Here is a 23,104-nt window from a genome sequence, read left to right as displayed (position 1 = left end):
GCTATACATTGTAGAACTGTCACAGCAGTAGCACAGCTTCAAGACATCCAATCTTTTAATTGACTTTGTATGGTACTCAGTATTCATATTTTCCTTTTCCCTTATATGATTTATTTTTAAATTTTTTTTTTGGTGTGTGGTGGTTGTGCTCTTCCCTATTCTAATACATTTTATCTTTCAGGTTCAGAAATGCTACAGTAGAAATGGAAGAGGCAGCTGAGCACAGCCTGAATTCCAGGATGAGACCTTCATTGATCCCGGAGGAAGGTGCAGCGGAGGGGCTAGCTCCAGCTAAGAAGGCTCGGAAAATGACAGTTGGTAATGCTTCTGGCCAACAGGTCACCCATCCCACTCATCTGGTGTATCTACAGAAGCACAAGGTAATGTCTCTGCAGGGTCTACAGGGATTAACATTAATGGTAAGGGTTAATCTGCTGATAATTGTTTAGAGGATTTTATAAATTCTTTGCCTGAAGAGGGTAGAGTTAGGCCCTTTGACTTAACCTTAGAGAGAAACTTTTCTGCACCTACCCCTTTTGGTCCGGGAGTGGCAGCAGGTACTGATGTTGACCAGGTGATGCAGTTACCTTTGCCCACTTTGCATAGGGGGTATGAGGAGGTTCTGGATTCAGAGAGGGAGGTCTCACCTCAGCAGATGAGCGTTTCTTCCAATTTTATCCTCCATGGCTACCCTAGGCTTCACATATCACAAATCACCTGGCTCTCATTTCACAGCACATGCTCTCGCTAAGGTCAAAGATAAGATTATAAAAGTGGAATTTGTGGATATCTTCAGTCTAGTAGATAATGAGGTTATAAAGCACACACTGGACACTGATAACATGTCCAGCAAGGCTGATGGCAGCCTTAGTGACCACTGGGGAGAAGGCGGCAGCCAGGACACTTGTGAAGAACTGGGATACTTGGACTCTGGGTTTTGTGGTATTTATGGGAGTAATCATTGAGAAGGATCCCACCCAAGCACTGCCCTTATTAGCTTACTTTGTAGCCCTAATAGTAGCCCACCATGTGAGGGGGGGGTTTGGGGCGGTGGAAGTATGATCAGCATTTCAGGAAAGTAAAAGCATTAGATAGTTCCCCCTGGTAGGAGTCAAGGCACCCTGATATATGGCTCAGTGCCATGATGGACAAGGAGGCACTTATGGGCACTGAGGGAGGAGCTGCTAATACAATAGATACAAGGTTTTCCTGGGCATTCAATCAGGGAAAATGTGTCTGTCCCACTTGCAAATATAACCACATGTGTTCAGGATGTGGGAAGGGTCATTCTGTTTCCAGCTGTTGCAGTGTATTGCCTAAGAATAGGTGGAATGTTTCTACATCACAGACAGAGAGATTAGTAGGGAGTGCAACTCTTCTTTACATGCCAAACCACCTTTTCATGGATACAGAGGGGGCTTTGAGAATGTACTTGAATGTGCCACATTGGGCTTATTCCCCCATTTTTCTAGATAAGTTATCCTATTTGCTGCCATATTACCTGGATCAAAAGGCAGCTGGCCCCCTTATTGCAGGTTTTTCCATAGACTTTCCAATCCATTCCACAGCCCCGTTAGATTCCAGGGTAGTTAACAATTTGTCATCCATCAAAGGACATGAATACAGTACTGCCTAACTGATAGAGAAGTAGCGATGAGCTGACAGGGTAATTGGCTTCTTTTCATCCCCTCCATGATTTTTATTTACATTTTTCCCTATCAACCTGGTTTCCAAGAAACAGGAGAGTGAGTTCAGACCGATTCATCACTTATTTCACTCAGTGAGGGTTCAGTCAATGATTTTAGGGACACCAAACTGACCAGGGTACATTAACCTTTTTTGGATCTGGAGGCAGAGGTCATCATGGGCTATATGGATCCCCAGCTCAGTAAAATGGATATCCACTCTGCTATCCATCTTCTCCCTGTGAGACAAAAGAATTGGCCTTATTTAGGATTTCAATTAAATGGGAAGATATCTTTCAACACTGCAATGCCAATGTGGTGTGCTGTGGCTTGTACAACGTTGAAATATTTAACATAGTTTTACAGTGGGATTGGCAAATATGCCCCCTCCCCCCGCCAGGCAGCAGTACACTACCTAGATGAATTTTTAATAGTTGGAGAGGGTCAGAATGGTACTTTGGAAGGAATCTCCATTTTCAAGTAGCTCTGCAGTGAGTTGGGGTACCGTTGGCCAATGAAAAGTCAGAGGGGCCAAGACAAGCCTTGACTTTCTTTGGCTTAGACGTAGACATCACTGATAATTCCTTCAAGCTTCCTCTGCTTAAACTGCAACAAGTCTGCAGTTACTTTGGAGATTTTTGTGTTCCAGCAAAGTACAGGTAGGAGACATCATGCAGTTACATGGTTTGGTGAATTCTGCATGTAGGACATTTTTTCCAGGCGGAACCTTTCTACAGTCCATGTCTGACTTGTTGAAAGGTAATAGGCCCAAGCACCAAGTGGTTAGGTTGACCAAATGGGTGAAACAGGACCTTTGGTTATGGTTTACATTCTTGAGCCAGTTTAATTGAGTTGCTTTCTGGCAGTCCTGTTGGAACACAGCCACCGACCTTGAGCTTCTTACTGATGCGGTGGGGGGTTCAGTATGCAGTGGTTATTTTAAGGTTAGCTCGTTTGTTGAAAGGTGGCTGAAAGTTGGTCCATGGAAAGGAGGAGGGACATCATGTTTCCAGAAATGTTTCCTATTTGGGTGGTAGCATTAGTAAGAATGGAAAGGTTACATGACAAGCAGTTCATTTTTCATTCAGATAATATTGCAGTGGTTCACACTCTCAAAAAAACATTCTTCCAGGTCCAGATGGGTCCACTCAGTCATCAGGCTTTTAGTTTTGCTGAGTTTACAGATTAATTTGTCATTTTTGTGTGTTCATGTCCCTGGTCATCTTAACCCTATAGCTGACAGCTTTACTGGTTTCAGTTTGCCAGGTTTCACCTTTTGGCCAAACATCTGGATCCAAAGGATATCCCAGTTCCTCTGGGAGTCTAGCTAATTTGAGAAGACTAGCATCATTAGTTTGGCAATTCTTTGAGTCAGCAAGAATAGGAAGCTTACTCATCATCTCTACAGGTTTGTAAGACATTCTACAGGCCTTTGATCCCTGTTCCCAGGCCATGGAGGATGCAATTGTTGCTACAATTTTAATGGTTAGGCCCATGGTGGGAATTCACCTAAAACTCTCAGAGTATACCTGGCAGCTTTAGGATGGTTGGAACATTTTTTGGGGCTTTCAGGCTGTGTCAGAACATTGAGTTATGGGCATGATACATAAGGGCCTAGAGAACATGCTGGGAGCTTCCCAGGATTCCAGAAAACCTACTGATAGACAACTGCTGTCCCTTGTTATTCAAGGTCTTTACAGGAACATTAGTAAATTTCAATTGTTTGTCTCTATACCTGTTTTGTTCACCTCTTTGTATGGGGATACTTTCTGGGTCAATGAACAACTTCTTTAACTTTGTTGGGAGGATCTTGTCATCCACAGGGAGTTTGTCTAGATTTGGTTGAAAGTCCAAGTCTTGGCTTGGCAGAATCAGTGGGGAAGGAAGACCCTGTTAAGCTTGACTCTAGTCTGCCACTGTGAAGAGACATGAGAGGTGTAGAATAAGTAGGAGGCCTCGGCCAGTGGTGAAATACCACTACTCCTCATTTTTTCACTTACCCGGTGAGGCAGGGGGGTGAACCCCACTGGAGTTCTTGCTTCTGGCTTTAAGCATCTGGGCATCTGGGCGACAGCACACAACCCACTCCAGGGACAGTGTCAGGTGGGGTGTTTGGCTGGGGTGGTACACCTGACAAAAAGTAAAGCAGGTGTCCTAAGGTGATAGAAACCTCTCGTGGAGCAAGACTTATCATGCTCTCAAAAAGTATGCCTGGACAAGACCAGTGGCATAGTCACCTGCCCTGTGCACTGGGTTAGTTTGCTAGTTAATATTGCCCCTTTGGAGAAAAGGTCAGGCCTGGTTTTCATGTAGGCCTCCAGAAGGCATTTTAATCTATCAGAGATTAATTACTTTCCTAGGCAGGCATTGGCAGGGAAAGGAATTCACCCACAAGGATACTCCTACCATTCCTTTTGGATAGGCCATACCTCAGACTTGGCCATGAAAGGGCAATTTGTGCAGGTCATTCGAAAAACAGGAAGGTTGGTGGTCTCTGATACAAACAATGTAGGTAGGAAAAACAGAAGGCACACGGTTCTTAGCTGAAAGCATTTAATAAAATTGAGCCCTTTCGTATATATGTATCAACAATACTTCTTCAGAATACAAAAAAAAAAAAAAATCAAGCTAGTTAAAAGTCCCTCTCCCCATCACATAATCTTAATTAACCACAAAGCAAATAAACATATAAAAAGCTGTGACAAGTCATTGCTTAAATAACAAAAACAATTTCCATTAATACATTATCAGGGTTACACTAAATACAAACGCAGTTTTAATACACTAATAATAGACATATAGTCATTAAGACCAGGGAGTTTAAAAGAATTTGAGTGAATTTCCCATTTTAGCTCATTGAATTCAATCAAATCTTCCCATGGCCCACCATGAATATCTCTATGAACAATGTCCAAAGCAAAAAACAAAAACGTGTTAGTCAGATTTTCAGAGATATGCTTAAACAGAGCATTATTTACATTGTTATGCCTAATGTCCAAAGTGTGTTCATATATCCGGTCCCTGAACCTCTGCTGCATTTTACTCACATAGAAAGAACAACATTCAGTGCATAAGGCAACGTACATAACACCCCTTGTATTACAATTACAATAATGGGAGGACCTAAAATGATAACCATTAATACAGATCTCATCAGCCTCATACACAAACTTACATATAGAACAAGCACCACACCTAAAATACCCATTTTTCTTATTCATGTGGGACATAAAGGTGTCATCATTTTCCAAAAACTTTTTAAGGGATTTACCCCTTCTAAATACTAACTGTGGCACATCACCAATAATTCCCATGTACTTCTCATAACAAGAGAAATGTACCCAGTTTCTTTTTAGTACCTCAAACATCCCAATGTGATATACTGTATATTTCGTGACAAAAGAGGTGGTGTATCTAGATATAACCCTTTCATTGGGAGCAAACATTTCCTTGGGACCTTCTTGTCACAAAATAGGGCACAAAATACTCTTTCCCCTTTGAGGATTTTTTAGGCAACATCTCATTTGAGATGTTTGATGAGAATTAGATTTTTGTCACCATTGACGTTATAGATTTGTTTTCTAGTATACCCCGCATTTAGGGCCTAGATTGGTTTCAGCAAGTCCTGATGGAATGTGACTGTTTATTTAACGATGATGTTAATTTCATTTCAGAATGTATGGAAACTATTTTGAAGAATAATTTTATTTACTTTAAGGGGGAATATTTTAGGCAAACTCAAGGGGTTGCTATGGGTGCTTGTTGCACCCCTTTGTTTGTTAATTTGGTGGTTTATTATTGGGAGCAAAAATTTGTGTTTTCGTCTGAATATTTTTCAAAGATTGTTATTTATACCCATTTCTTGGATGACATTTGTTTGTTCTGGAATGGGACAGAAGAGGATTTAAATGAATTTAGGACTTACATTGTCAGTGCTACTTCTTTTCTTAGGATTACTAGCAATCATTCTAAGGATGTTATAAACTACCTAGCTGTGAGTATATACAAAGACTGTACGCTGGGGACTTTCATTCTAGGACATTCCCTAAGGACACATTTTCTAATTGCTATCTACATTTTCACAGTGAACACCCTTTTTACCAAAAGAAAGGCAATGTGAAAGGACAAATGATTAGGGCCTCCAGAATGATTACAGAAGAGGATGTATTTGAACAGGAGATTCGTTTTATTTAAAAAACTATTTCTTGAGAGATGTTAGCCAGAAGAATTGATTAATCACATAAGTCTGAAGGTCATTGATAAATGTACAAGTGATTACAGCCCCATTTTGGGGACAAGAACAAAGGAAGATTCAAAAAGGGTATCAAATAGTTCACATGATGTGGTATTTTGTATACAAATACAGTAGTAATTCTGAGAAATTAGAAAATATTATAAAAAATATTGGGGAGGTTCTAAAGTTGAACCATGACATTTATAAAGTGGTAGCAGATGCCCCAGTCTTCGTTAGGAAAAGGGGCATGAATTTGAAGGGAATTTTGGAAAAAGGAGGGAACAAACCTAAGGACAACAACAACAACAAAAAATCTGGTATTTACAAATGTAATTATTGTAACCAATGTACACATGTGGCCAATACTAGTGAAATATACTTAGAGGCTAGGGACACAATTATTAAATCAAATGGATATTTTAATTGTGGTAGCAAAGGGATAGTTTATTTAAAGAAATGTAACTCCTGTATGAGTTTTTAGATTGGGAAAATGGAGAGGAACTTCAGGAAGAGAGTGTATGAACACCTTTATGATTTGAGTCATGGTAAAGAATCAAATGCACTTTTTAGGCATTCCAAGGAATGTCCTAGTAGTAAGTTTATTTTTCTTGTAATAGAGCAAGTTGCACAAAACCCCAGTGGATGGCCATTGGGAGGCTTTGTTGGAATACCAAGAGATGTTTTGGCAAATTAAACTGGATGCAAGTAAAGCCCCTGGGTTAAACGACAACATTAGTATATCCAGTGTGCTGAAACTGAGGGCTGCAAAATTATAAACTATCCCTGTGCTTTATAAAGCTTTGATTTTATTAAATTTTATTATTTTCTTGGTGTCAGTTTGTTCATGACTGCACCTTACTTTTGTTCAAAATGTAAAATACACTTTAAACTGTCTTAACTAATTTTATTAAATATTTTAGATGGGTAGAAAGGTTATTATGTAAATTAAATAGTCATCTGTTTTGTGATGTGTCAATGAATGGGTGTTTAAATAATTGTGGATTGTCACTAAAACTTTGTTCTGATGAAGTTTGGCATTAAACCTGATGAAAGCGCTTAACATTAAAATAAATTGAGACATTTTTCCTTTGGCACAATGTTTTGTTGCTTTATTGTATTATACAACTTACTTTTCAGCTTTTTTTGCATTGTTTTGTCATATATCATCCCTGACATCCTGTGGCAGTTGACTGCAGCCACTCTGACTTTAGCTTTGACGTCATAGGTTCATAGGTTCATACTAGGCTATCTGGTATGGGGAACTATACCCATTATTTTGCTGTGCCTCTGGTCGCAGTGTGACTGAGAGGTAATTCTCCCATCCATTGGTCAAGATTTCTCTTGAACAAGGGGGATTTTGTTCCACAGCATAGGGAGTCTTTGGTGATGAATCTATCCCTCCAGCATGTCCTTAATATAGCTGTGTCGAGGTAAGTCTGATCTAGATTTTTTGAGGTGAAGCATATTCATCAAATCTGGGTTTGACATGGCCTTGTATGTTAGGCAAAGGTCACCTCTGAGCAAGCAGAGTGGCGCTGAATATGAGCTGGAGTTCAATCATTGGTCTGATGAGTGATGAGTAAAGGGAGACTATGACCTCCCTTGATCTAGATGAGAATCCCTTCATGATAAGGTGGGCAATGAAGGGTATGACTATGCATTTTTGGCATTTAACTTTAGGGCCATGGCTCTGGCACCAGTAATCCATCTCTGTGAGACTTCTGAAGGATATCTGTGTCAGACCATGGCTTTGCAGATAAGGCTGGGACCACAGTTGCAGTGCGCCACTCCTGGGTGCGATCCAGAGGTAAGACTTTGATTAAAACAGCTGTCTAGCTGTGGGTTTAATTAGAGCCCTTCTCTTCAACCACCCCTCTCAAGTACTTGAAGCTAACTTGTTCCACTATTAAATATCTTAAATCTCTTTTTTTTTAGCTTCTTCTGACTTTCTCAGTTTGCTGCCATTACAGCTGTCATATCTGTACTCAGTTTCTTCCCATGTGCCTTACGTTTTGCATTCCATTCCCTATCTTTTGTTGAAGTTCTTGTTCAGAGTCTGCCTGTAATGCCATGGCATCTGCACAGAGCAACTTTCTTGATCTGTCAATTCCAGTTTGTTTGCTAATATAGTCCATCATCTGTATAAACAGCAGTGGGCTCAGAGCTGAACTCTGATGTATACCTACTCCCACTAGAAACACCTCTGTGAGTCCAGGCACTGTTCAAACTTGTATTTTTTTACATGGCCTGCACTAATTCTAACAATGTTTCTGGGACTTCAAACCATTGCAGGATTGACCAAATCAGCTTTCTAGTGATCTTGTCATATGCTTTCTCCAAATCCAGGAATGCCTAATTGGACTCAAATATATGTCTCACTGTTAAGATTGGGCTGGTTGTGCTACATCCTGATATGATTCCAAACTGCTCATCTCCCATCTTATTTTCTACTACTATGCATTATTTATCAATTACCCTCTCCAGAACTTTCATGCTGTGTGATAGGAGTTTGATATCTATGCACTGCCCACAGTTGTTAATGTCCCCTTTGTTCTTGTATACTGGCATTAATATGCTTATTCTCCAATCATGTGGGATATGCCTTTCTCTCCATACTGCTATGAGTACCCTCAGGAGCCATTTCTCCCCTAACTCACCCAACATCTTGATCATCTGGCCCTGCTGCTTTCACTAACTTTGTTACCTTTTCTAGCGTGGGCTCCTCTTCTTCTTTCATTGTAGCTTCTGTGGTGTTTTCTTCATTCAGAAGATGCTGGAAATATTCCTTACTTCTGCCTTTGATGTCTTGTGGACCGGTGATCAGGTTGTTGCTGGCATTCTTAAAGGGTGCGTGATGACTATATTCCTTATCTTCCTGTCCTTGCCTTGCAACCTGATAGAGTTTCTTTGTGCCATCTACCGAGTTACTTTCCAGAAGCTGGTAGAGTGTCTCTGATGCCTTGCTCTTCATTATTGCAACTGTGCATTTAGCCTCTGTTATTCAACAAGTATTCCTTCTTAGTCTTCTCTGTCTTTCACACCTCACAGTTTTTCTACAGTCCTTTCCTTTGATATCTTCCTGGACTCCTGGCTTGACTGCATATCTGTTCTGTAGTCCTCACACATGCTGTTTTGAGGTGCTGCTATTCTTCTTGAACTCCACCTATTTTCTCTCCTTCCTGAGGTTGTACAGCACTGAGTGTTCCCTTGAACTCTTGTGCTTTCTCTCCGGTCAACTTCAAGTGTTTCAGCATAGTCTTTGTTGACTTTAGGGCCTTCTCTGACCACTACTCGCAGCTGATTTTGGCAACCAGTTGTTTATATTGTTTGCCAAATGTTTCACTGGATATTACTTTGCAATCACTGATTCTATTCCAGTGCCCTTTTATAACTAGAAAGAAGTTTACCTGAGTTGCATGTTGGCCACCATTGTATGGGGTCTTCTGACTGTCTCTCTTGCTGAACCATATGTTGGTCACAATCAAGCCATTTTCCAGATAGTAGTCTAAATAGAATGCCCTTCTTTATTCCTGTGACCCCAATCATGTGGTCCTGGGCAGTTCACATATCCTGCCCTGTCTTGATATGAGCTTTCAGGTCCCAGTTATAAACACCAACTCGACTTGCCCTACTTTGTCTAGTGCACCCTGCATCTGCTGCCTGAATGCATTCTTTTTTTTGTCACTGTCACAACCTTGCTGTGTGGCATTGGCTGAGCCTATGAATACTGAGCTACCCTTGCAGTGCAGTCTGATTGCCACGAGTCTGTCACTAATTCTGTTAACATTCCTCACTGTCTTTTAAAGCTTCTCCTTCACCACAACTCTCACACCATTTCTGGTCTGTTCTCCTGAGTAGTTGACTCTTGATCCCTAACCCAGTGTATTTGCCTTTCCATCTTGTGTCCTCTATACAGAGGAGGCATAGCTTTCTCCTTATATCATGTCTTCCACTTTCAAGCTTTGCTCTCTCAATGCACCTATAATGAGTGTAGCAATTGTTTGGTAGGGTGATTGATTTTACATACAAAATAAAAGTGTGGAGACAGTGCTTAATAAAAAAAACTTGTAAATCCAAAAAGAAATAAGTACCAGCCAAGGAGATAAATATATGCACCATGATCAGCTACTCAACTTTAATAAAAAATCAGCCATAAACCATCCCATCCCTGGTATGGTTGATTTTTTATTAAAGTTGAGTAGTTGATCATGGTGCCCGTGTTTATCTCCTTGACTGGTGCTTATTTATTTTAGGATTTACATGACTTTACATACAGCTTTCACTCAACAGAGCTATCCCAGACAACCTAAGCTGGGCAACTGGACACAGGCCAGCCAGTAGCTTTTTGACCCAGGGCTGCTGGGCTTTATGATGGGTACAATTGGTCAATAGGTCTAGGGATCTAAACCTCTCCCACAACATCAACAAAATGGTTTGGAGGGACAAGGTATATCTCACAGATGATACTGCTGCTGTGGAACAGACTCCCCAGTGACATGAAACAAAGTTCATCCCTGTTCATATTCAAATGCAACTCTATGGATGGGAAACAAAGTTTACCCCAGTTACTGCCCATTGTGCTACTAATGGACAGAAGCAGCTCCTAAATGCTTTATCCTATGCATGATTCCCCTCATATTGTCTATTGTATGAACCCAGTCATTCTCATTAGGGTCAATATATAATTACTGCTCATCAGATGGGTAACAAAAATCTATAATCAAATGGGATAGGTTATTTCAAGCACAAAAAAGGAAACTGGCTAGGCTTAAAATGGCCCACAAGGGCAGCTAGCCTAATACTTACCTATGAACCTATAATAGAGGCACATAGACCCCATAGTTATCATGGGTCATTGGCATAGAGTGTAGTAGGCCAAATCCTCAATTCACTTATCATTGGCAAATAAACATGCCCATATTTGGCACCAAACCCACAGACAATTTTTACAACATCAACTGGCTAACCGTGACACAGTGCTTAGTCTGTAATCTGTGTTCCTTTATCTAGGGGATACTATGCACCACAGCTGATGACCAAAGCAGCTGGTCAGTACAACTCTTCTCCCAGTAGTCACCATCATACCTCTCAACCTGGAAAGATCAAAAATCTGGACAAGGCGCATGAAAAATAGGTACAAATCTGTATGCTGATTAACATCTAATTTGCATACATAATTATGTAACCCAACCCACTTCGATGGAATTGTGGGATACCAACTTTCAAAAGCAAACTGAAGAACAGACAACCAAAATATGGCACCAGAGTCCCCCTGCAGCCCTTCCAATGTCCCATTACCTGGCTATTTCACCCCATTTACCATAAACACTAATGTGTGCATACTGCTTTACTTCTTCAATGATTATTTGGATTTTTTTTACATTTTCCAATACAACAATGCACACACACTAATAGATATCTGGTAAACAAAGCAATACTGTCTCACAATGAAAATAGACTTGGCATTAAAACTTCTCTGCCCTTGAAACTCACATTCATTGAAACAGCATTGAAACCCACACCACATCCAAAGAAAATGCATCTGGTCAGTGGTAGATAAAGATTGCCTTTGGGCTGTTTTCAAATTATTGGCTCCTTGCACACAAAACAAGAAACATACATGTGTTCTTTTCTGATACACCTTCCTGACTTTATTAAATTATATTCCTTGTATAATACAGCACACTTGTTAAGAGTGCATTTTAAATTTGTTTGAATAATTTTCCAGTAGGCTGTAATATAGGCAATGAATCAAAATGCATGAACCAATAATGACAAAACTGCCCAATTCAGAACACTTCCATCATAAAAGTCTACTTCCACACCCATACTATAAATAGAATGACAGTAGTGTAAGCTATAGGCATTTTGCACATCTTCTCACACTTATTTTCAACTTCAGGTTTTTTTGGGGGGCGGTGGTCAAAAACCAGGGACACATTTTAAACATTGCTTGTATAATTTCATAAAGTTGCTAAAATAAAATGTTGTGTTACCACCATGAATTTCAATGGTAAGTCTTGAACCCAGGATCCTATGCACTACAGTCAGAGCAACATACCACTATGCCAAATCAGCAGCTTCCTAAAACATAGGAAGACTGAAACTTAATGGCTATCATTTAGTGAAATAATTTCTCACTTCTCACCATAGTTGTCAACCTCTTAGCACAAAAACCTGGACAACTTCTCACCATAGCTGTCAACCTCTTAGCACAAAAAACTGGGCAAAGCTCACAAGTGGTGGTGGCTAGAGATTTTAGGCTCTTTTTACTGAGTACCTCTAGCCACCAGGTGTATTAAATGGGGGGCATTTACACACACACACACACACACACACACACACACACACACACACACACACACACACACACACACACACACACACTAATGCAAAACATATAATTATATCAACCTTCTAAAGCAATATTTACAAATTGTCCCCATTTTTGGCCCTTTGTCCCCCATTATCTATGGCTTTGTTCAGATTTCTGCACTAAGAAACTAAGAAGTATGTGTAGAAGATGCCTGGATAACAGGTCCACTATGGCAGGATATATTCCATCCTACCCATCAACCCTTCTCTCATGTTTTATCTGTCAGAGGGCTATTTATACATAATTATTCCATACCATTTATTAACATTTATATGATCACTTTCATAAGCTTACTCATGGTTTAGTACCCACTTTTATTTCTTTCAAACTTACTTTAAGAGGCATAGGAGACATTTAGTGTTGATAGCAAATTTCTTGAGTACAGTTTCTCATGGGTAGCAAATTCTTTTATGCTTTCCCATCTTGTACTAGACTTTCAACTCTCCCTTAGTATTTTCAAAATAAAGATTTGGTAGTGTAACTCTGCATTCCAGTAGTAAGCATTAAAAATAAAAATAGCATGGAGTATGGCTATTTCTTCTTTGTAACTGGGCTACATTTAATGCTATAATGGCTGTCTGCAACTATACTCCTAACTAGATGTCTGATTGTTACAAAGATCTAGCTGGAAGACTGATGTCTGTCAGTATCTTTATCCCATCTTTATTCCATCTCAACCATAATGCAATACCTTTAGCAAGAATATGATTAAAATATATACTGTTATGGTGACAGTACTCTTGCATCACACACACACACACACACACACACACACACACACACACACACACACACACACACACACACACACACACACACACACACACACCCTTCTTTGAACGTTAGTTTCTACCTGCATCACATACCTAACATAGTATGTACGTATAAAACTCAAAATACTTCTGTCTATTCACACCAGCTATAACTTTGTTTTAGTTAGTAAAATGTCTAGCAAACCAAGCTGTAACCTAGATCCTGTCAGGGACAAAGCACATTACAAGCTAACTCATCTGCAAACTATACCTGATTATGAAAGCTTCACCACATTGCATGGCTTATTAACATGCTTTAGGGTTAACTTATCTTAAAACTATACCTGATTATGAAAGCTTCACCACATTGCATGGCTTATTAACATGCTTTGGGGTTAACTTATCTTAAAACTACATCTGATTATGAAAGTTCACTGCATTGTATAGCTTATTAGCATGCTTTAGTGAACAAAGTTAATTTTAAGAGGCTTGGTCAAAAAAGCCCACAGTTACATTCACACTGGCCTTGTCAAACATTCCCAATCTACTATTAATACAAACTTCTAAACTTTGCCAACAACCCACATCATTAGCTACTCATTATGTAACAATATCAGATTCTTTTCATTGATTTATGAATAGCTAGAAATTTTGCTGGCAAATTTTACATTCAGCAGTTCAGCAGAATTTACCAAAAAGTCTATGCAAGCACATTTTTAACAGCTGTACCAATATGCCAGAAAATTTTAATTACTGAAAAAAAGAATAAACCTGTCTCTGTATTAGATACTTCTGCAGAACACTTTAAAGTGATTATTTATATTTCATTGCATTAGCTGCCGAAACATGCTATTCTGCTCTTCTGGAAGTGAAAGTCCTATCGATACAAGGACAATGTACAGTCATATACATTGACAGTGTGCCCTAAAAACCTATCAAGACATAAGTTCGGAATATCTTCCTGGTGCCGGTCTGACTTACTGGTTCTCTGCCTTATATTAATGATTGGACAGACCACAGTCAATATGAATGGTTTGCATTAAAAATGATTCAGTTCTTTCCCATTTGCACAATTCACACTGAAATAAAATAAAGCAATCCTACATGCTTAACACTTTGACAGCTTTTTTGTGTTAGGGACACCAGTATAAACCAAATTTTATCAGCCTTCTGCACTGGGGTGGGGCATTTTTCCCTTAGAAAAACAAGTATAGTTTCTATTTTTTTCTATTTTTTTATACATCCACCTTAAAAGGAGGCAGCCTCCTCAAGAACTGAAGTGCCTAACAGATGCCACAGGCAGGCAGTGAAGTCTTAGTGCATTCTCTGGACACTTTTTTTAATTGTGAAAATTAAGGATAGCATAATTTTGTATTTTCTTGTGTTGACACTGCAGTACCATGTTAAAAATTAAATGAATCTGCTTCCATAACATCTGACAGTAAATCAACAAGTTATACATACATGGTGTCAGTATTCCATTGCAGGTCCGATTCCCCGACATAAACTCTGAAAGTTAGTCTGATTCCATGCTGTAATGGCAACTGTTTGTTGCCATTCCCACTCGCATTTAAACAGCCAGGCCAGACGTAAATGCATGAACTCCTTGAGCTCAATTCTGACAGGCTGGTAGCCCTGACGGAGCTGACATCATCGCGCACATGATGACATCGGCTCAAAGAGCACGAAGTGTGAAAAATTAAAAAACAAAAGAAAAAAATCGGAAATGAAGGAGTGCCACTTGGGAATTGTGGCACCCCTTCACCTGAACCCGAAAACTCAGTAAAAAACGAGTAATTCGGCATGGTTGGAAGGTATGCTCACCATCTATACCCAAAACTCCATTCTTTTGGCAAGCTTGAGGTGGAAAAACTCAGGATGTCTTTTGGGAGGTTGGAGGAACCTCCAAGAGACAAAAGGAGAACACACAAACTCCATTCAGGCATTTTCCAAAGTTCAAGATCAAACCTTATACCTTATGTATTGGAAGTGTAGACCTTAACCACTGTGCCATCTGTGATCAACATTATTTGTGTGTTGTTACCTTATCCTTCTCTTTATGAAAGGATAAACAAATAACCATTATGGCTTCTTCCATTGCAACATGTAGACATTCTGCACAATGTACCTTTCCTGGTATCGCTTTGGGCATCTTCCATGTTATACTGTTTTTTTTTCATTAGTGGGGACAGGGAGCAAGTGTGCACTAGGTGCTTCCTTTGTTTGAGGCCTTATGTACTGTGTAATACTGCTGTCCAAAATTTGCTGTATACCTTAAGGCTATACATAGCACAGAACACTGTGATACCAGAATGGCATTCAAAGTACACATTAGCAAGGCAAATCATTGATGAAATGCAAAAGCATGCAAGGTGTTCCACAGCACGTCAGCTCTGTGACTCACAGGGGTCTGTGTTGCAGCAATGATGTTCAGTAACACAGGATCCTCAGTAGGGCTGTTTATTAAATATAAATAAGCATGCTGCTCTCTGTATTACTGGAATACAACATATCTGTATTTGTGATTGCAGCTGTATGCCCTGTTAACAGGATCCATTTTGAATCCTAGTCCATGTCTGTAATAGCATGTAAGGATCTAACCAGTATGAAGACTGTCTTTATAACTGGCTTCAAAATTTGTAGGGGAAATGCTGTGCCACAAAATAGTTTTGCATTACACCACACTGTGCCACCTAACAGTAGCACAGTATCACCCTGTTGGACTGACACAAAAGCATTATTCATAACTTAACAACATGGAAGATATGCCATGTCTTTATAGAACTCCTGCATGTTACTTTTCTCAGCTCAGCTTGCCATATGCATTGTAAGTTAATTAAATAACAATTGCTTATTACAGGGCCATGTTTGGGAATACCAATATATTTTAGCAGATGTAATACTTGTCCGCCCAACTGACAACAAGAAATTGAGAGAATATATTAGTTAATGTGTCTGGTTAAGTCACATCTCATTAATTTTGACCAATTAACTTCTATTTCCTCATGCAGAGTATGCTTGTTAATGCCAAGATCACTGAACTGCGAGGACAAGAAATGATCCATTAGTCCCAAGCTTTAGTAACTATGGGGTTAGTATATACTGGTTGTGCAGGTACAACTGGGATGCTTGTTTTTTTGCCTGCCTGTTGGCTTTGCTTAGTGAATGTTTTTTATTTCTGCTTCAGTGTCATTTCTAGGAGAAAGTCAGACCTGGCACAGATTGCTGTTTCTGCCCTGCTTTACACTGTACTCTGTAAATATTTTATGAATCCAGACCCACGTTTTAGCTATTACTACAGAATGCAGAAAAATATAGCACCTAATAATCCGAGAAAGAAAGAAAAAAAACACTACTTTGGTTAGAACTGATTCCATGGTTATTTGGAGAGGTGGGACCTTTTCAAGGTTTCTCTGAATCAAAGCCCTAACTAGGGCAGGATGAAGGGAGTGGCTGCCCCATGAACAGACAGTTAGGGAGTGAGAATAACATTTACCAATGGGGTATAAATGCAGTGTCAGGATTCACTTAAGATCTGATATTGTAGTTTCTTAAATAAATGTATTTTGTAACTTAGAGTCTGCAGCATGCAGCTTGCATAAGCTGTTTGCTACCAAATACACACAATGCAAAAAGAAACTCTTCTCTTACTTTATTTTTTTGGCTGCCAAGCTCTTGTAACTTGTTGAATATTATTAGCTCATATACTAGAGGAACAGCGATATTTATTACATTAGTAATCTGGAAGGTTCTGAATTTTATATGTTGAAATGTGGTCTGTGTGTTTATTACGTTTTAATTATTTTTGGAGCAACATTAAAGGGTGGTTTGAAGGAATAAAGGATGGATGAGATCCAGGGGTGCATGTGTAGGAAATGGCACAGTTCTAGGAGAAGTTATGTTATTTATTGTTTGACTTTCATGTGCATTTGAGTCTACTTTGTTTGTTTATACATTACGTTTGTGCTGCTGTATATTGTTTATATTCACTAAAGCACACATTATTAGTTAAAAAAAAAAAAAAAAAAAACAGAAAGGAACTGACTTGAATTGGCCACGGTCCTTGCACTATAATGAAATAAATCCCTAGGCAACCTCTGGCTACACTGAGTTCAAACTGCAGAATCTATGTTAGAATGGCTGATATATAAGGGATTATGAGTGGGTTGACTACCATAACCTGCTTATTATGTGTTCACTCTTGAGGTGTATCATGGTGCCCATGCTGAGAACACCAATCATAATTATTTGAAGTCCATGGAGCTTTACCTGCTCCATGTACTGGTAGTTACAGAAAAGAGCTTTCAAAGCTATAAAGCACTTAGCGAGTACTGTCAGAAAGAAAGTGCAACAATCTTTTATGTTTGCATTCACCTTACCATGTCTCCAGAAATTTTGCAGAATGTCCAGATTTTTGCCTCACGTTTAGTCTGTTCCTCATAAAAATCTGTGGACTTCTGAGAAATCAGTGAGGATTGAAGTTACTGAATAATGACACACATTTAAGTCTCATACTTCATATCCTTCATAAAATACATGCTATCACAAATTCCATTATTCTAGCAACTTTCTAAGTTTACAGTCAGGGACACATTACTAGCTCAGACAGCAGGCAGTAACAAATCTGTTTATCCTGCCATTGTCTTTTGATGGTCAGTAGTGGCAGATTTGATTGCCTAGCGTGAAACCCGCCATTAATAAGTTAAGTAGAGGTGTTTAACATTAGTTAAGATCAGGTGTAATGATATAGAAGCATAGTACTAGGGTTAAGGTTAGAGTTTGCTGATTTGTCTTTTTCCAGATGTCGGAGTGTAATCTCCACACTCCATACACTAAAGGTTAGTTGGTAATAGAATATTAAGCTCCACTCAAACACACCTATAACTCAAAGCTACTCATGTTCCATGTAAAGTCAGTTACTCAAGGTATGACTACATCATGGCTTGGCAAGTCCTGCTATTAAGAATGCATACCATGGGAAATTCTGCATACTGATGTGACTAAAATACTTGATAACACTTATTAACTTCAGTCAGAGTAGTACAAGAAGGTAATTGAGTACAGCATATCCAAACTACCTTTGAGGAGTACTGCATGTTTTGTTGTGACCCCTGTATTATCCTTTTAATATTTAATCTGATGCTGTGAATGAAATACTCTCATGCCAGGCCATTTTTCTCATAATGTCCAAGATGGAGTTTCTTATCTTCCTTAGTTTTTACCAAGCTGAAAACCAGACCTATATCTGACTGGAAAATTACATGTATTGCCCGTTTTTGACAAAACTTGAAAGAATTTAATAGTACTGTACACCATTCTAAATAGAAGCAACATTTTATTCTAAGCTGAAAATTGGTCTGTTCTTATTGCAGCTCTCCAAAGACCTGCTTTAATCAATGTTAAAACATTCAGAACTTTCATAGATTATATTGTTAGTCTCTGCCTTAGTAATATCTGCAATCCATCTGAGATAATACATTTTAGCGATACCTCATGTTCTATCCCATCTCAAACATCCAAACTGGTGTTCAGTAGGGAGCATCCCCTTATTTATTCATTCATTCTTTTTGTTTGGTAATTGTGCTACTAAAGTGGTTTGTAAAGACCATTTCAGCAACATTCTGGAAAAATACAATAAAACAGCAGCAAACTGGTTATAATCCAGAGAGCAAACTTAATGATTTATATATATTTTGAAATAGGCTTATCTTTTGGATATCTGCAATAGCTATACTATTCTATCATTTTATAACACTATAAAGCAATTAAGACAAGAAGTGTCACTGTTAGAAGAGTATAGAACAGGGAACAGACCAACAAAAATACTCAAAGACAGATGTGATAAAAGCAATGAGCAGTATCAGAACAAATCAGGATCTAACGTGCACTATCTCAAATAATAAACTGAAAATATCAGCAGTCAGAAAAACATAGAACATATGCAGATAAATATAAAGGAAAAGTACCAAATAAGCAATTTATTGATGACCCAAAGTTTTATAGAAAATTCGGAAATGAGGCAAAAGGAATTGAAACACCACCAAAAAAATAAGAAATAGATACATTTTGGAGAAATATCTGTGAAGATCCCGTGGAACATAAGAAAGATGCTAAATGGATAGACAAAGTAAAAGAAAGAATAAGAAGTTGAAATGCATGGGATAGCAATGGCATGAAGTAATGGCCAGAGAGATTGAAACAAAGTTAAGAAAAGCTCCTAATTGGAAACCCCCAGACCCAGATGCAGTACCTAACTTCTGGCTAAAAGTATTAACATCTTTACATGAAGATTTAGCCGTGAGTAAGAGCTATTTATATGCCCACCCTGACCAGATACCAGCCTGGTTAACAATAGGAAAAACAATACTTCTACATAAGCATGAACCTGCAAGCTATCCTAAAAATGATAGACCAATAACTTGCCTCCCAAAGACGTATAAATTATACACTGCAATTGATGCCGACAGAGTTCGTAGTCATTTGGAAGAAAACTCAATCATGACAATAGAGCAAAAGGGTAATAAAAGAAAGTCATATACAACAAAGGATCATTTGCTGTTAAATAAATTCATAATGGGGAGCTGTAAAAAGGGGAAGAATCTAAGGATGGCATGGATAGACTATAAAAAAGCATTTGACAGTATTTCACATTCATGCATAAAAGAGTGCTTAAAAATGAGATACACTCTACACTGATTTATTGGTAGCATTGTTGCCTCACAGTAAGACGCTGTCCGGTTCGATTCTCAGCTAGAGCATCTTCTGCGAGGAGACATGGTGAATGGGCGTACCTTCATTGAAGATTGTGCATCAGGGCTGGCAACTCAGCATGTAAAAATCAACTGCCAATCATTAGCGGACCGGAGTTCCGCTGTGGCGACCCCTAACCGGAAAAGCCGAAAGACGCAAAAAAGTGACCATGAAACAATGGCAAACAACTTTGCAGTTAAGCCATGATAAAGGACAAATTATTATTCCAGGGGATGCAATTCAAAGGGGGATATTCCAGGGTGACTCTCTGTCACCACTGCTATTTTGTCTTGCCTTTAATCCAGTAAGTTGTCTACTTAGATTAGGTCATTGCTACAATTTGGGTCCCAGAAAACAACCAAGTGTAAAGACTTCTCACCTTCTTTTTGTAGGTGACTTAAAACTGTATAGTTTATCAGATGAAGAAGTGAAAGCACAACTACAAGTGGTCAAACCTTTTTTCAGATTATATAAGAATGTCAGTTGGTCTTGATAAATGTGCAAAAGCAACCTTTGAAGCAAGAAAGCTGCAGCACCAAGAAAACATCAATTTGGGACATAAAAGAACTTGAGCAACAGAGAGTGTATGCATTTTTGGGAAATGATGAAGGGTCAACAATAAAACATGAACAAATGCAAATAAAACTTAGTATGGAATATTTTAGGAGACCTAATTCTGAAACAGTGGTGACATCTAGGAACAAAATCTAAGCTATAAACCAATTTGCTCTTCCTGTCCTAACTCACAGTTTTGGAGTGAATGACTGGCCCCAAAAGGGGTTGGAAAGGAAAAGAAGAGGGATGTTTCTTGCTCATGAAATGGTTTATAAAAATCAGTGCATACCAAGATTATATATTCCCCATTCTGAAGGAGATGTAGGCCTCCTCAAAATTGATTACATGTATAGATTTGCAATCGTGGGACTGCGTACATACCTGTTGACCTCACAAGAGCCCAAACATAGTGAAAGTATTGAAACATGAAAACAAGTCTCAGATGACTTCCCTGCTTAGTTTAGCAGAAGCATATCGTCGTCAAGCAGAAATGGAAATCAAACCAGAAGTAGAAAAAAATTGTGCAGCTACTGAATGTAAAAAAAAGGTGAAGGATCAGATGAGAAGGCATGAAATGTGGAAAATGCATAAATATAGTTGAAAGTACAGAAAACTGTTGGAACAACCTCCTGTTGATCAGGACTGAATACAGGAATGGTTAAGAGGGAGTTTAATTAAACAAAATGACGAAAGGTTAATATTGGTGGCCCAAGATAATGGAAAATGTACATGTCGGTTTACAAAGTCCATTGAACTTGTGGGAGAAACAGACAAATGTAGGTTTTGTAAAACAGAAGTGGAAACAGTCACATGCCTTGTTGCTGGTTGTGACACACTAATGGCAGAAGGACTGCATACTGAAAGGCATAATAATGTGGCAAGACTGTTGCACCTGGGGATTGTGCAAACATTATAATACTGAAGTAGCTGAAAAACACTGGAAATGTGAGCCACAAAGCATCATAAAAAATGATGAAGTTTATATCACATGGGATCATCCATTAGCAACAGTTTAAAGAACAGATGCAAGAAAACCAGATATAGTAGTCCATGAAAAGAAGACAAAAGTAGCATTGATCATTGAAATTGCTATGCCCAGTGACTACAGTGTCTTACATACAGAGACAAAGTAAAAAAAAATACCAGGATTTGTAGGCAAAGCGAGAACAATATGGAAGGAGGATACCCAGACAGTTCCAATAGTAGTAGGAGCAATGGGTCTTATAAAAAGAATCTACAATGGTATTTAGACATGTTACCGATACATGTAACTCCGTATGAATTGCAGAAGGACTCATTACCTGGCACACTGCAGGTGCTGCAAAGAGCACTTCTGGCTAATATCAAAGACTGAAACAGTACTAATTTTATGAACTTTAATCATACTTTGACTTAGGAATGGGGTCCATTACCATCATGGTATCAGAAACCCAAAAGATGTGGAGAAATTAAAAAAAAATGTAGAATGATAAGAGGTAGCTACATTAAATGTCAGTCACACTCTTGAACCAGTTTGTAAAATACTGCATCTATTAGCATTTTTTCTTCATACCTCCAAGATATTATACCCCACTCTCTGTATATATAAAATTATAACAAATTGTCCAATGGCAAAAATCTTGAATAAAAAAAGCAGACATGCTTCATGAATTTCAAATGCCACTAAGTATCATGCACTACACACACACACACACACACACACACACACACACACACACACACACACACACACACACACACACACACACAGACACAGGGTTCCCATTAGTAGAGCAACATAATCTGGCAAAAGGAAAAATGTTGATTGCACAGTGTCAGAAATAAGAGTTGTGAGCATGTCAGAATGGCACAACATGTTGGAAGTACCAAATATTCTGCTGGTATTCCAGGTGTGTGTGTGTGTGTGTATTTGTTTGTGTGCAGCATACTACTAGCAGCACACAAATACTATTTACTCCTTTAAGTAAAATCTGTCATTTTTTCACTTTCTGATAGCAAGAATATCATTGTTTATTCCTTTGAAGGGCAGGTGGCTTCCTATTAGTGAGAGCACTACCTTGCACTTAAATACCCTAACATTTAAATGAGTGCATTTAGACCACATCTACGTTTATAACAGAAGTTACCAACTGCTACCCATAATCCCCTTTCTGATTCACTGATATACACTGAAAAAACCCACATTAACTCTTATACAGGAAAAGATAACATTTAGGAACAACACTCAGACTTGCCAGAACAGAATGCCCGTTCATGTCAGGAATAAGTAAAATCTCCTTTTATTCAAAATCTAATGGATACATGTAACTTTCAGTGTTACCATGAGAATGTTTATTTGTTAAGAACCGTTAATTCTATAATACATTGGGTTGTTGTAACGGAAAAAAAATAATACCATGAGAATAGCTGATCCCAGCTGAACTTCTTTGCTGGTTTAATGTGTATTGCAACATTAGTCTCTAAAACTAATATACTGCAATCATTTAACACATCTGAGTATAAAGTGCATGTATATAATTGGTTCATAACCAATCAACCAGCACTAACTATATAGGCATGAGCTTTTTTTCAGTGTCATGGTAACCTTTACAACCTTTCTATAGACTTGCTTCTGATTTTTTAAACTGGTTTAGATTGTGGTTGAAAATGGTCTAAAGCCAAGTTGACCTACAAAGTTAGGAAGCAACCAATCAAGCTTACTAAAAAAAGATAAAAAAATTACAGATCACTAGATATTTTATATTATTGGGGT

At 38.6% G+C, this 23,104-nt stretch overlaps 1 protein-coding gene across 1 annotated transcript in view; it reads right to left on the bottom strand.

The window, feature by feature from the left end:
* LOC122790589 (potassium channel subfamily T member 1) overlaps positions 1–23,104 on the bottom strand; it is a 1,237,971-nt gene that overhangs the window by 385,361 nt on the left and 829,506 nt on the right. The gene's annotated exons all lie outside the window — the stretch shown is intronic.

The sequence above is a fragment of the Protopterus annectens genome, chromosome 16.part0, assembly GCF_019279795.1.
Source record: "Protopterus annectens isolate FY-2018-M chromosome 16.part0, PAN1.0, whole genome shotgun sequence".
NCBI lineage: Eukaryota > Metazoa > Chordata > Ceratodontiformes > Protopteridae > Protopterus > Protopterus annectens.
Note: the sequence above shows the minus strand (reverse complement) of the source record. Positions and strands in the feature narration are given on the sequence as shown.